The 15,919-nt window shown below is 37.7% G+C and overlaps 1 protein-coding gene across 6 annotated transcripts in view; it reads right to left on the bottom strand.

Annotated features, from left to right (window-relative positions):
* Positions 1–15,919, bottom strand: part of LRRC4C (leucine rich repeat containing 4C) — a 484,097-nt gene that overhangs the window by 446,026 nt on the left and 22,152 nt on the right. The gene's annotated exons all lie outside the window — the stretch shown is intronic.

A 15,919-nucleotide genomic window follows, 5' to 3' on the forward strand; every position in this document is an offset into this window, starting at 1 on the left:
ACCAGCTCCAGGTTAGCTTTCAAAAATTTATGGAAAATAGAATACAGTATTGTGGCTGCTGAAGTCAAAGTATTCTTTAAAAAAAATATTATTCCATTTGATTTCCTCACCCTAAATGTTTTTGATTCTCCAGCAGTCTCACTTCTATGGGATTACTACAGAGATACAGAGTAGCTGCTTCCTTAACCTTCCTAGCTCAGCTGGTTTCATGACTTTTTTTGGATGCTGATACCCTGACAAAATACAACAACCACCAGAGATTATCCACCTGAAAATTATAAGTAAACTCAGCTCCCATTTTCATTCAAAACCCAGCTCTTATTTTCACACAAATATTAGAAGCAGATGGGCTTGGGGGATTATTCTCCCCATTGACCAAAGCATTAGAAAGGATACCAGAAAAAAAATGCTATCTCAAAATCACCTAAGTAAGCTAGGCTGACATTAAGGTTCTCTGCTATGATTTTATAGCACTGTATCAACATTAGAAATATTCAAAACACATATTTGAAGTGGGAAATCGATTGCCAGAATTTTTCTCTCAAAGTTGTAGCCACATATCTAATTAAGAAGGAAGTAGTCAATTAAAATCACACAAAAGAGACACAGAAAAATAACAGAGAAAGTGTTGTGGGACAAAAGGAACCATGAATGGCAATTCAGCAATGAGGAATTAACAGTAAAAATAAAATAGAAATGAAAATCAGATCTGTGCCACTTAAAAAAAAAGTATATCCAAAATATTACACAGCTTTGGAAAAAACACCTTCCATCAACACATTACAAAACCAGATATATAGTTATCATTAGGTCAAGCACTCGAGTCAGACAGAGACACTATTAAGATTTTCTGTTCAGATCTAACTCACCCCTAGTGATCATTGTGTTTTTGCTACAGCAGTCAGTAACCCATGGCTTTTGTGCCAAAAGCTATGGTTGTGCTGGCAAATAGTTCTGCCAAGTTGAGGAGCTACAGCCCAGCAGGAGCAACTCAGCACTCAAATGGCACACGTGCCAACAATGCACTTCTGACTGTCCCCAGTCTGAGTCCAGCAGCCAAGCACTAATTCAGTGCTGGAACACTGGAGATGACCTTGCCTCAAACAGGCTCATCTAAAAGTCACGTTTTGGGCTCCATGACCAACTTATGAGATAAGCCAAAGTAAGGCAAGCACAAACATTGGGGCACCAATACCAAAACCACAGTCCTGATATAAAGCATCACACTAATGTAAACCTATCCCTTGCAGACAACATGAGTGCAGCTTCTGACTGACATCTGGCCAGTTTATGTAGGGCTAGAAGTCAGAGCATCACAAAAGGGATGATTTCCAGAGCAAACGGCTTCCATATGCAAGTTACTGGCAGTATCTCAGATTCCTCATCCACCAGAATATCAAATTATACAGGTATGGTCTGCTTCAGGAATAAATTACTAAATAAATCTGACTTAGCAGTGCTAATACATGTAGTGGCCACCTGCACTGTGCAACTCCCTTTAAAAGCTTAGTTTTCACTGTCCCAGCCCCCCCGCCCCGGCAAAAAGAAGTCTCATCAAATCAACAATATGACCAGGAAACATTTATTATGTAAATATTTTTTCACCATAAAGCTACATCCAAATTTTCTATTCTGGACTTCTTAATTACAGACCTTAAACTCCATTATTCCATTCTCCAGAAGACATCTGTACTACTCAGTGCACGCAGTCCTATGGCTCATTGGTGGATGTCACAGATTACATCCAAATTTTTTAATTGGTCACATCTCACAGAAGATGGAATTTAACATTTATAGAGCGCTGACCTTCAGAGTTACTACAGCCACCAACACCACTTCTGATTTTTATAGCCACAAAGCCTCTTCCTCTCCCCTTCCTCATACTTCCTCCACTGGTTCTTATTGTTTACCATTTAGAAGGCAGTACCTATCCATGTGCCACAAGGCTGTTGAAATTCAAAATACAATGGAAGAGGATCAATGAAAGGCGATTCAAAATCATCCAAAAAGAAGGAACGATATTCTTAACATTTCTGTTACTGTGTTTAAGGAGTCAAATGAAAAGTTATCTAGGTCAAAGAAAAATATTATATTGAAGAGGCAAAAGAAAAGCTGGAGAAGTATATGAGCAATAACTTAGGTAACTGAATCTGAATTTGTTTTCTCTGATTGCCTAGAACCTGATGTTATTTACAGAAACCAGGAACAAAGCAGTTGCGATGAAATGACTACAATAATGCCTGGCAATAATGATATTAAATCCATGTTGTTCTAATTATTCACAGTGTGTAATTTGGTTCTGTCCTCAGTCTTGCTGTCTAAAAGCAGCTGGGCTTCCCTCCTTCCAGCAGCGCAGAGCATGAAGACAGAAGTCCCCTTTCATTTCTCTTTGTCATTCACTAGGTCACTGAACAGGAGGATACCTTTGGGCACAATGGGAGAAGTTACAAGGCAAATACTTTTCCTCTCTGAGTCTAAAAAACTACTTTGATGCATTACCTGCAGCATTGTGCCACAATGAGCATTCAGCAACAGACAGGAAAAGCTCAGCAAGAAAAAAAGACAGCTTAACTAGTGAATGGAGAAGACTGAAGTCACCAAGGCAAGCAAACTGACATTTTAAGGATTTAATAAAATATTCTGTGACAGAGCACTCTTACAGATTCAAACAAAACATAAAAACCCCTTACAGAATGTCAGGATGCCTGTCTCTAATAACTCCCAAGTTTTGGGCAAAGCTTTCCCTCCCAGAAACATATAAATGGTTATACACTTTGTAGTTAGATTTCTTGTGCAGAATATGTTATATTTCCATCAATACTTGAGTTTTTCTTTGGTTTGAATTCACTTATACATCTATGCAGTCATTTTAATTTAAAAAATTCTATTAACTAGTACCTTTGATTTCTCTTACCTTCTATATTCAATTAATACTGGTGGTGACCAACTGAATGACTAAAATGTAGAGACATGCAGACAGGGGAAGGAAGGTTGTGTGCTTCCCCTAGGAAACAAAGCTTAAAAAAAAAAAATCACAGTTAATTCTCTTTTAACAAGTTCATTGAGACAAAGTTGGAGCCTATTTTTTAAGTTCTAAGTGGCAGAAAAGGTCCAAGTAGCAGTGAGGAGAAAACAGAGCAATGAACTCCATGTTCCATTCTCCTCATAAAGAAAGACAACATGAGGCAGGGTCGGAGGAGACATGGACCCAAAATCCACATAAAAGAAACAAATGTTTGAGGAGTTGTAATGAAAATAAAAATAGAATTCAGAAAACGATACAGGAAGGAGAAAAAATATCAGGGGAGGTGATTAAAAAAAAACTTCCAATGGAACTGGCTACTGTTGGCTCAAAAAATCCATGTTGTACTTAGCATGCTCTTGATGCTGCAAGAAATATGACTTTGACAAAAAACCCTCTATGGAGCTCCAATTAGCTATATTATAAATAAAAAGCAAATTGCTAAGAATAGTAAGGAAGGCTACAAGTCCATAAAGAGAGCTCCTTACTTCAACATATGGTGACATATTACAGCATAAATGGCCTCCCTCCCATTCTATAAGTAGGCTTCATTTATTTTTACATTACAACTTCTCTCTAAAAATGTACATAACACTTTCCAATTCATACATTAGTTTGTATTACTTGCCCTCTTCACAAAAAAAACCCACAAAAATACAAAAACACTATAGAAACTTTAAAAATAGAGGGAATTAGAGGTCTTGAACTGAGTGCCTCTATCTGGACTTGCATGTTTTCTAACTTCCAATAATTTAATTCTGAGGCTAACTCCTCCATTAATACAAATATTTGATATGAAATGCATTTTTTATGAGCTTCAGTATATATTCCCTACATCTGCCAACAATAAATCCATGGTTTATAACATAACTCCACAATTTTACTTGGTTCTGACAGAAGAATATTGGGGCTGAATACTTTCCCTAAACTAGAAAGTGTTAAGGAGCATACCTTCAATATTTTAGGCATTATCACGAGCAAGTAAATGCAAAATATGAAGGACGTATACACCCTTTCATGCTGCCCAATCTAACAGTTTGTTCAAGATTATAGCACCTCTTGCAACAGTAAGGATTTATTTCTATTTCACTTTGATACAATTATTTAACTGGTTTGAGCATTCTGAAAGGATTGCCTTCAGCTTCCAGGCAGAGACCCACACAGGTGCTTAACTTCTTAGGCACTTTAAAAAAAGCAGTCAGTTTTTAATTCCTATAATGCAGTGATAGCATTTCAAGAGACAAAATAGTAAACATATTCTCCTCCTGTAAGCGTGACATGTTTAGTAAGTAATTGCATCTCCCTGCTGACTACCTGTGAACCTTTCTTGCAAACTAACTTCAAGCATTACTCTAAAAAAATATCTAGGAATCAAGGCCATAAATCAATTTGGTAGCCTACAAATCCAGTCTCATCCATTGTTACGTACATTGATCAGTTTCAGATCAGATATGGTGCTTTAGGAAAAGTATTGCAGATGAGGTGTCTTAGCAGCACACAAAAACATCTATCAAACCTCACACCATTAAGTTTAAATTTCTAGCACCTGAGCTTTATAAGCCTAATGTTTTAATCAAACAAATTGAAAAAGACTTGGAAGGATTACTGATGTCACTTCTCAGGCTGGATCCATCTTTCCTGAACAGCAACTGGAGCAGAAGTTGCCTGTGAGGGAGGTACCATTTAAGCACCCAGCACTAATATCTGTGGATATCATCTATAACAGCACTTGGTACTCATGGGAAATTTCAACTTCAGATGGCTATTGGAAATACAACACAGCAGAGAGGAAGCAACCCAGAAGATTCCCAGAGGATGCAGAAGACAACTTCCTAACACAACTGATAAGTGAGCCTTCAAGGGGAGGTTCTCTGCTAGATCTGTAAAAGGACACTGGTAGACAGAATCCCTTGGGAGTCAGTCCTGAAGGGCAAAGGAGCCCAGGAAAGCTGGATGTGCTTAAAAAAATAATAATTTAATGTTCAGGAGCAGGCTGTAGCTAGGTGTAGAAAGACAAGTTGTCGGGGAAGAGGACCAGCTTGGTTAAAAAGAGAATTTAAGACTAGAGATTAGGGAAACAAAAGAATCCATCACCTCTGGAAGGAAGGTCAGGTAAGCTTGGTAGGAGTAGAAGGATGTCATAAGATCACTTCAAATTGCAGGTTCTGCAATGTGTCACCCGCATCAGGTAGGTGCAGACATCTCCCATTACATGCAACCTCACAGTATCCCCAGTTAAAGAGTGCACGTGGGGTCTCTTAACTCTGAATGGGCAGGAAAGCTACTTCTCAGAGCCTGCTGGGTGTACATCATCATCCTGACACAAACATTGCAAATAGATTCCACTAAGAATTTTTCTGGCTGTGGTCAAGGAGCAATTCAAATGTAATCCTATTCCTATGGATATACTTATACTTTTCTTTCAGGTAAGATACCAGGGTAATGCAAGGTAGCAGAATAAGCCCACAAGAGTTGTGACTTGATAATGGCTATTCCCTAATATGAATCTGCCAATTAAGTGATCATGAACATAGCTAAAGAGATTCACACTGGTTTTCATCAAAGTTGATGCTTTCAATAAAGCATGCCAGATAAATGGTTGTCCTGTAAGTTAAAAATTATGACTTTAGAGATCATCTCACCATAGGGTTCAGAGTTAAACCAATTATGATTTAGAAAAAGCACTTACAAAGAACACGCCATCACAGATGTGCCAGTGAATTTGGTGTTCCAGTTCCAAGAAGGTTAAAGAAATATTTTTGAAAAGCTCCAATAATGATTGTCCTCTGTGATCATTGCTTCTGAAGCTCTAACAATGCCTTCATGTAAGTAATTTATGGACTTTAAACAAAAATAATTTATTAAGCATAAATACTATTTGCCTTCACCTGTGTTAATCTCGATGCTAATTTTTATTCATAAAATCATATGTAGAATATATGCATCTGCATCTACAATGAGCAAAAAAAATTCTAAAGTCTTAAGTGACTGTACATATCACTTTGTTTTCACAATGATTAACACACATTGTTTGCTCATTGACGGACATGGCAAGTAGGTATCAGAAAATCATGTAATTTTGAGTCCAGAGAAAAGATCTAGATATAGGTAAAAGGATGACAAAAGTTGATAGGATTTACAGACAGTTGTCTTTATAAATCATTCAGTGGAAAGAGTATGCTTTTCTATCCTATTTACGGTCCAATAACAAAAAAATTGGGATAATCATGCACCTGTGGACAAATGCTTTTATGAATGACAAGTTATCTAGATAACTTCACCAAGACTTTTAAAGTGTAAAAGTACAAGGAATTACCATATTCATGAGAAAAACAAAAATAAATAAAATTTCATGACAGCTTACTGGGGCAGGGGAACAACAGTGAAATGATTAGCACCCAAATATACACTGGAAAGTTTAAGTAATTACTTTTCTCTAGATATTGCCCATGATGTTGAAGTCTGAGAAGGGATATTCTGTAATCACACATTCAGCAGGACAATTAATTGGAAACACTAATTTGCTAGAGCACAACAGTTAACACTGAGTGTAATTTTGAACATCTGTAATTGTGCTAAACACCATCATAAATACTTCAGTCAACTAAAATATATTTTTACAATTAGCATGTGTCATGTTATATTGTGTTCATAACCAGAAGCATTTTAACGTAGGCTTATGAACTATTGAGTTATGAAAATGAGCACCAATAATAAACAGCATAACTTGTTTGCTTTTCTAGTGCTTTTTGCATTTTAAAGCTGCATTTTTCTAAGCATGTTATTAGGGAGCTATACAGAATTTCTGGTTCCATCTTATTCCATCAGACCTCTTTTAGTATTCTGATATATTATGTTCTCTCTGAATTTCCCCGTCCTGCCCAGACGTGAATAAAAAAAGTCGAAAATACCTTCTAAATAGTCAGAGGTAAAAAAAAAAAATTTGACAACTATTGCAGAAAAAATACTGTAACAGGAAATAATTAAAAATGTTATAGGAGCCCTGCAGAGAATTCCTTTCTCTCTATGGCAGTTTTGTTTTGCACTGCACATTTGTGTTTTTTCCCAGCTTAGGATTTTTCTTTGGTTGGAGTGTGTGAGTACTATTTCCATAGCACTGAAGTACAGACTGGTAAAATTCACATATAAAAGCACAAAAAATATACTGCCATTCTTCGTCACAGGTGCATTATTTCACCAAAAAAATATACAGCACCCATGAGTATCAAGAAGCAACTCCTGAAAACAAATTGTGATTTGCCCTTATAATGCTTGACATACAAATATCAACACAGTCTAAATAAAAGAAAATTTTAACTTCACAAGATATTTCAGATTAATCTAGCCATTAGCATATCCCTACTAAGATTATCACATCATCTTTGCAATACTTCTTTGGGAAAGGAATACTCTCCCCATGAGCTGAGAAAAAAGAATTGGTGGAAGAGGGAGAATCAAAGTTATCAGCTATTCTAATGAAAGCAACAGTCTTCTGGAAAATGTAATCCATTCTAATGACTTTTTCTAAAACTGTCTAGTGCTTTTCCTCTATGTAATTTGTGCCAAGGAAAAACAAAGGAAGATTAAAACTTTTTCCTACCTAAAGATCTACTATCCTATTTAACCGTCTTAACAGAGAAGTCTATAATATTTTTTCTGTCCCAGTACTGAACTAGTTAAATCAGTCCCAGAGACCTTTCCAGGAAAACCTGTAGATATACCAGGTGAATTCAGAGGCTTGAGCTACTATTGCTTTTGCAGATCAGGTTCTGCAAAAAGAGAGAAGTGTTCAAGATTCAGAGTTTTCAACATTTGCAGGACAACCTTTTTTTCAAAGAGAAAGGAGGGGAAAAAATCCCAGAGACAAATGAGAATATTTTATCTAAAAAATCCCAAGGATAGAAGAGCATGTGAGCATATGTAACAGCCACAGTGCCCATAAGTGAAACAAACCCTGCCACTGGCAAAACAAGAAACCAACAAAACCTGCAACACATAAAAATCCCCCCTATATTCACTATCTGGCTCAAGGCTTACTGCTAACATTGGAAAGAAAACAAGTGTTCTCACACTTCATATTCAAGAAAGTGTTAACAGATTTATACTGCTGACAAAGTCCATTTTAGTCATTTCAACACCTCTAATACACACAGGTAAAACTCAGTTACTCTGCACCCTGAAGACCACAGTCCTTAGCAAACAGCCAGTACACACTCCTGTTGTGTGCTAAACTCATTATAGAGAATAATGGAGCACATTATTTCTTAAATTCCATTGCCTCAGGCCACTCATATCATAAACCATAGGAGTTGTGTCACCAACGCCTGAAACAGAAATGAAGTCATAATTTATGCATATTTTAAGACATGGGAGGCCCTCTTTTCACTTTACCATCTTTTAAAGAGCCCTGCAGTTCTAAGACACCCTATTATGTTCAGTAGTTCTGTAGGTTCTTCGGTATTGTATGTACAAGGCCATCCCTTTAAGGGTCATGGCACAACAGTTAAAGAGATATAGATGAGGCAAATAATACTAGACAAAAATTATATATGTAACGTAAGCGATCATCACCATAACCACCAATGTCTAAGATGTGGCCTCACCTGATACAAGAGCAACAAAGACTCTTTAGATTAAAGCACAGGCAGGCTGCAGATCTGAAGGCACCTTCCTTTAAGAAAGGTATCTTCCTACATGCGATGGTCAGCACCCAGCACACATTTAGAAGCACAGAAATTGGTATGGCACAGCTTTTTTTATAGACCTATAATCAAAATAATAAAAAAATTCTTAATTTTCTCTAGTTCTCCAGTTTCAAGAAAAATTGACTTAGACTTGACTTAGTCTCATTTATTCTGTTTGAGAAGAGCAGTGAGAGAGAGATGCAAGAGATTTCTTTCCTACCCCATTTTCTCTATTTTCTTTTTATTGTTCTCAGGAAAAGGTTCAGAGGGACAACATGAGATTCTCAAACTATTTACGCATCAAGAGCAAATAAAACTAATTTTTCTACAAGTGCTACTTGAAAAGACTATTTTTTCCACTCTCCTCATTAAATAAACATGTTATCCCTACTTGTCCAAAAGCAGAAATCAATAAATCCAGATGACACAGTCTTTATTATTTAACTTGTCTTTATTAATAATAACTTAAGACTTCTTAAAAGCCCAGAGTTGTTATCTTTATTCTTCCCTATTTAAAACATTGATCACAGTCCCCCACAAAGGTCTTGCTGATATACTCCTTCCATCAATGGAAACTTTTCCACTAAGACCACAAAGAAATCAAGAGTTTGTTATTTCTTTCTACTGTTTTCTTCCTAGCCCTGCCCCCTCTGTTCTTCACCAAAATGAAGAAAAAGGCCAAAAAACCCAACAAAACAACAAACCAAAAAATACTTTACATATGCTCTGCTAAACAGCAACATGTGTTTCTAGTATGTTCTCAACTCTTTCTTCTTCAAAAACTATTGTTATGTGTAATTTTTAAATCATTTTAACCATAACTGAGCACTAAGCAGATATTTTCAGTAATCCAGTAACAAAGACAACTGTGTGATTGAAAAGCAGAATTTAACTTAGGACCCATCAGTGGGGTTTGAGCATTTCAAACTGCTTTCCAGAGTTTGTTACCTTGCACTTCACTGCACTGAATTAGCTTTATAACTTCACAAGTTCTTTAAAAGCCACTTTGAACTTAAAAAGACTCAAATAGAACAATTTTTCCATCCATCAGATCTTTGCCAATTCAGATGCCTTTTGTCACCCTATGTCCTTCCATCTATATTCGTCATCCAGAATATTGCAATGAAATAACAAGAGTTTGGCTTTACTTTCTTGAATTTTGTAAGTTCTTAATGAAAATTAAAGTCTTTGGGTTTTTTTTGGTTTTGGTTATTTTCTTTTTTTTATTTTCCAATATTCAGGAGTGAGAGCAATAATGATATATCCATACATATCAATATATCCATGTCAGCTTGTTGATCTAGGAGTATGATTGTCCCACAGGGTACAAGAGGTCTCAGGTTCAAATCCTGGATGAGCCCAAGTTTAAGGCCTGTGAGCCTGACTTCAGTGCCAGGAAAAGTCACAGAACAGATCATCTGACGTGCAGCACAGCTAGGGAGTAAGGCCCAGACAGCGTGAGATTGGGAAAGACAGATCCTGCATCACTGACTTGATCTCCTATGACATTGCAACCCATTTCCCTATGAGGAAAAGGCTGTGGATAGTCTACCTGCACTTCAGTAAAGTGAAAGCTTCCCACACGACTCTCCTGGAGAAGCTGGCTTCTCGTGGTGTAGTGGTGTGTACTTTCCGCTGGGTAAAAACTGGCTGGATGGCTGAGCCCAGAGCATGGTGGTGAATGTCCTTAAATTCAGCTGGTGGCTGGTCACAGGTGCTGTTCCCTGGGGTTCAGTACTGGGACCAGTCCTACTTAATATCAGTGGGCAAAGGGATTGAAGTGCACCTTCTGTCAAGTTCACACACAACCCCAAGCTGGGTGGGAGTGCTGATCTGCTGTAGGGCAGGAAGGTTCCCCAGAGGGATCTGACAGGTCAGATTGTTGGGATGAAGCAAGGGTACGAGGTTCAACAAGGCAGAGTGTTGGGTCACAACAACTCCATGCAGCACAACAGGCTGGGGAAGAGTGGCTGGCAAACTGCCCAGAAGAAAAGGACCTGGGGGTGCTGATCTACAACCAGCTGAACATGAGCCAGCATTTGGCCAGGTGGCCAAGAAGGCAAATGGCATCCTGGCCAACAATAATACAGCCAGCAGGAGCAGGGCAGGGATTGTCCTGCTGTACTCAGCACTGGTGAGGCTGCTTCTCAAGTGCTGTGTCCAGTTTTGGGCCCCTCATGACAAGAAGGACACTGAAGTGTTGGAGCACATCCAGAGAAGGGCAACAGAGGTGAAGGGTCTGGAGAACAATTCCTGTGAGAAATGCATGAGGGAGCTAAGGGTGTTTAGCCTGGGGAAAAGAAGGTTCAGGGTAAAGCTTAGCACTTCTACAACTGCCTAAAAGGAATGTATAGCCAGGTGTGGCTTGCTTTCTTCCAGGTAACAAGTGAAAGGAGGAGAGGAAATGGCCTTGAGCTTTGCCAGGGGAGGTTCCAATGGAATATTAAGAAAAATTTATTCACTGAAAGGGTTATCAAATACCATAACAGGCTGGCCAAGGAAGCAGTTGACTCACCATCCCTGGAAGCATTCGAAGAGAACATGTGGCTGAGGCATTTGATGACATCATTAAGTGATGAACACAGTGGTGATGGGTTAATGGTTGAACTCAATGACCTTCGACTTCTTTTCAAAACCTAACTATTCTATGACTTCAGTAACATGCCTCATTACATTACATAATTCAGAGACAAGATTCTGCTAGCTCCTTTTTCTTGGTTTATGGAAAACGAATCACAAACATTCCATTAGTTCTGATCAACGTACCTTCCATATGCAAGTAATTGACTTCCCCTAATAAGCCTTTGTAGAAAACAGTGTTAGATTTTGGACTAAATTTTTTTACACTCAGTTCTGTTTTCATTAGTGTACTGATTCTGATAGAAACATTATAATGAGCTTGCTAAAATATTTTCGTAACACAAACCGTACCAGTTCATTTGGATCGGGTTCAATTAATACAATACCTTCTTTACATCCCCTAAAACTTTAGAAAAGGTGTTGGTGGTCAACAAATGCATCAGTGTTCTCTGAACAATAAAGAAACTGCTTTGTTCTTCTGTTCTACAATAGGAGACTTTAAAAAACTTTACTGACCTTAAGCACATAAATTCAGTTCTACACAGAAGTCACCTTTAATATTTAGGAATAGGGCAACATAGCAACCAAAAGAAAGATTAAGAGACAAAAAAAACCAGAACTCTGAAATCTTTACAAAGGTAAGAACAGAACAGCCTGAAATTTTCTATAGCAACTTTAACCAGTACTTCCTACAAATTTTCAGCATACTGAAGGAATAGGCAGCAGTCTGATAAATCAACACCTTTGTTACATCCAGTTAGCGTATATGATGTCATGAACTCATGCTATTTTGAGTTTTGTGTAGCTTTAACTTGATTGAAACTTCTGTGCACTTCAACTTTTCAATGCAATGAAACAAAATCCTGTGGAGTGAGCCAGCATCAAACCTACCTTAAGCTCACTTAGGTCTTGATCAGGAAACAGCCCTGCAAACACATGCTCATACATACACACATTTATAGTACTCAAGCGGGATTAAATTTACCATATACAAAAGTAAATTTCACTGTCAGTGTCAGAAGGGAAACAGCAGAATTGAATCTCTTTATATTATTCTTGTGATGCCTAGAAGCAGGAAAAGAAAATTTCAATGTGTACTCTGACCTCCTGCAATTTCAGACAAAATTACATTTGAGCAGTGTTAGATAAACTTTGGTAGGCAATTCTGATTGTTGAAAAAAGGAAAACACAGAGGTACAGCCATCTCAACAAGAGGCCACTGGTGAGATTTGTAGCACAATGTTCAGGTTTGGGTCCTTATTTTGCCTAATTGAGGCCAGCAGCTTTTGCCTGCTAAATTACTTTGCAGGAATCAAAACTGGAACCTGCATCTCAAGCTCCCACAGCAATACCCTAATCCCACATGGACAGGGAAAAAAGGCACAAACACATTTCATGATTTTGCTTTTATTGTAAATTACTGTGTCTTAGATTTTTGTTGGTCAGCTCTATTCAACACCAGCTTTCAGTTATATACACAAAGACTTAGATTTGATTCTTTGTTAAGGTACCAACATTACTGTCTGTAGGGAAATAACACACAGCATATGGGGGTGTGCACTGGAAAACGAATGTGAAAACTATAGTACATTGTAAATGAAAAAAATTGCCTTTAGGCCAACAAGCTATCCTTCAAAACAAAAAAACAGATAATTTATGCCTGCAGAGGTAGTGCAAGGCTCATATTTTAGCAGACAAAATTTCTCATAATAATATAGCTGAAACCCAACAGGAAGTATCTATTAATTATTTGTACACTCCAGTATTGTTTATTCAGCCAAAAAAAAGTGGCATAAAACACTAATGCTATTTTCTCACTCAAGGTTTTTTCACTCGAATAATTGAGGAGCTCTACTGATCAGATTGAGCATTGAAAGACTGGGAGAACAGATGGCAGACATGCAGTGAATAATTTTTGCATCAAGCAAACCTTCACTGTTCAATACAATCTATGCAGAAGAACATGCTCTTTTTAAAGCATCCCACTGGGCAGGTAAGAGTGAAGGATCAGAGTCAATTAAACAAATGTGCTTTCTATTGGCATCCAAAAAGTTATGTCTACTCCATCACCAGCCATAAAGGCTGAGCTAAGTGTGTATTGCTGAATACAAAAGGCCCATTTCCATCTCTGAACTGGGTCAGACTAACACAGGTGAACAGCAACTGGAACAAACGCACCCCAATACGCTATCTTTGACAAATCCTCATTTCCATGTGTTGATATCCTTAGAGGTGGAAAGGTTAAAGGAGGCCACACATCCTGCTCAAAAACAAAGCAAGTCTCTATTGCCAAATTCGGGAATGATGATTTTGTTCCAGTTCTTTACACAACTGAATGTCTGCAAAATGCTACAGGATTCATATTAATCTCAGAAGTATTGTGTTTACATCAGCCTTCCTGAATTGTAAGAAATTACTTCAGTACTGACACTTAAGACTAAAAAGATCGTGCAAGATGACTATTGTTAATACTCCTCTTCCAAAATTTATCATTAGGTCTTTCTCCAAAACATCATTAAGACTTCAGTGGCATCAGTACTGCCCCTTTTAGCTGAAGAATAAACATTTAGAATAAGTTTTTTCTCAGCAATGAAATATCATCTGCTTTCACATGTGTAGCTGTTGGGGAGGAAAGGACTGATAAAATCTTGTCTCCTTATTTGCCTCTGTTTATTGCTTTTGGAAGTGTTTAGAAAAAGCCAACCATTCACAAATGTCTCATTTTGCTGATATTCCAACAGCATTTTCATAAAACAAAACCCTTAGAGCTCTCTAACTTGCTTTCCAAACTCTCTAAATGCAATGGGACCTCTCTACAAGGACACTGCTATGACACAGCCTGTAGGAAACTGTTCAGCAGTTTGAATCCAGATTTGTCTCTATCATAAGATGTGAAGGTGGTTGTGAATTTTAGAAGCAACCAAGTGAGCCATTCTTGAATACTTTCCCAGATTTCAGCCACACTGCAGTAAGGTTATAGGAAGCAGTGCACTAACAGCACAATCCATAATAAAGGTAACTCTAGATTTAAAAGCAGCTACTGACAGAACACTCTCTCTCTGCCACATGTTAACCTGTTGACAGTTGTTCCAAGAATTTAACTCTGGAAACCATATTCTTGAAGTGAGAAGAAATACATGTGTTGACTACAGCTCTGGATGACTAGAAAGCAATTTTCTTTCCTAAGGTAAGAAATCCACTTCATAATCACTCTGCTCTATGGAACGTCTGGCTGTTACAGTAGTACCCTGTGACTGGATGGAGTTTTTAAAAATAAATACACACACACACATATAAAGGCTCTAAGTCCTAGCAGTTTTGCTGTTTCAAAAATAATAACCCAAATCCCCCCATAAAACCCCATATATATATTTCTAAAACTTAAAATCAGTTAGGTCTTTTATCCACCATGCAACAGGAATATTTTTTCACAAAATCTATTTTACATCAATTTTACTTTCACTTGATGGTTTTGGTTGTGAAAGAATTAAATATCATACTACTGTTTGTGTTTCTCAAGGGAAGCAGTCCAAGATTGTACCTAACCATTGAGAAACAGCACTAGAAGAAAACAACAAGCAACCAGTCTCATTTCCTAGACATACAAATTTACTATGATAAAGCCAAAGAAACATGTTTGAATGATTCTTAGAGATTTTTTTCTGCAAGACAAATGTCTCCATGCTATTGTTGCTCCAGTAAAACATGGGAGGAAAACAACAACAAAAAATGTATAACAACTCAGAAAAAAATATGCCAGACAGTGACAAATAACTGATTAATTTAAATTGGACAGCTCTGGATGTTGGCAGAAAGCCGAAAACATTTTTGTTTTTAAACACAGAACCAGTGGCAGCATGGTCTGAACACAAGTTTTAACTAACAGGCTTCTAGGCAGTGTCAGTCAGCATTCAGGTTTGTTGCACTGCTCACTTCCCTTGACCTCCAGTGTACTCATTTGATGTGCAAAGAGAATCAAACAGAGCATTGCCAAAAGGGAAATTATGGTTGCCTGAGCTCTTAACCTATTGTAAGCACCTCTCTTTCAAAGCCAAGCTATGAATACATACACTGCACTTCTGCAGCACTGATAAAAGATTCCTGGTGCATCATGAAGATGAAAAATGATTCTCAGTCAAGAGGGAAATTGCCAGAGGTGTCAGAAGACATGTTGCAGTGACGCAAACAGTGACACAGACATTAATTTCAATAATTTGACAGTGAAACAGTGCATACCTGAGCTGCCTAATTCTTTACAATCTTCCTTTTTTCACAACAAGATTTGGTCATTTAAGTTCTTCAAAACCTGTTTTAAACTCCTCCCTCCACTTTTACTCCCCTCCCCCCCCCCCCCCCCCCAAAAAAAAAGCACATAGATATTTCATTTCAGCAAGGGGATTTTCATTAATTATACTAAAAGGAGTTATGATCTGGAAAGGTCACACCAGCCTTTCAGCATGCCCTCTCCCCCAGCTAAGTACTTCTCAGCTACAATTGATTACCTTGTCTTTTAGGTTTGCATCATTCCATCAAGAGCAGCATGTGCTGCATCAACAGCATTACTGATATTGTGATGAACCTTATATGGCCTCCATTGCATGCTCACGGTGCTAAATTCTAATAGCGGTTGAAG

The sequence above is a fragment of the Molothrus ater genome, chromosome 6, assembly GCF_012460135.2.
Source record: "Molothrus ater isolate BHLD 08-10-18 breed brown headed cowbird chromosome 6, BPBGC_Mater_1.1, whole genome shotgun sequence".
NCBI lineage: Eukaryota > Metazoa > Chordata > Aves > Passeriformes > Icteridae > Molothrus > Molothrus ater.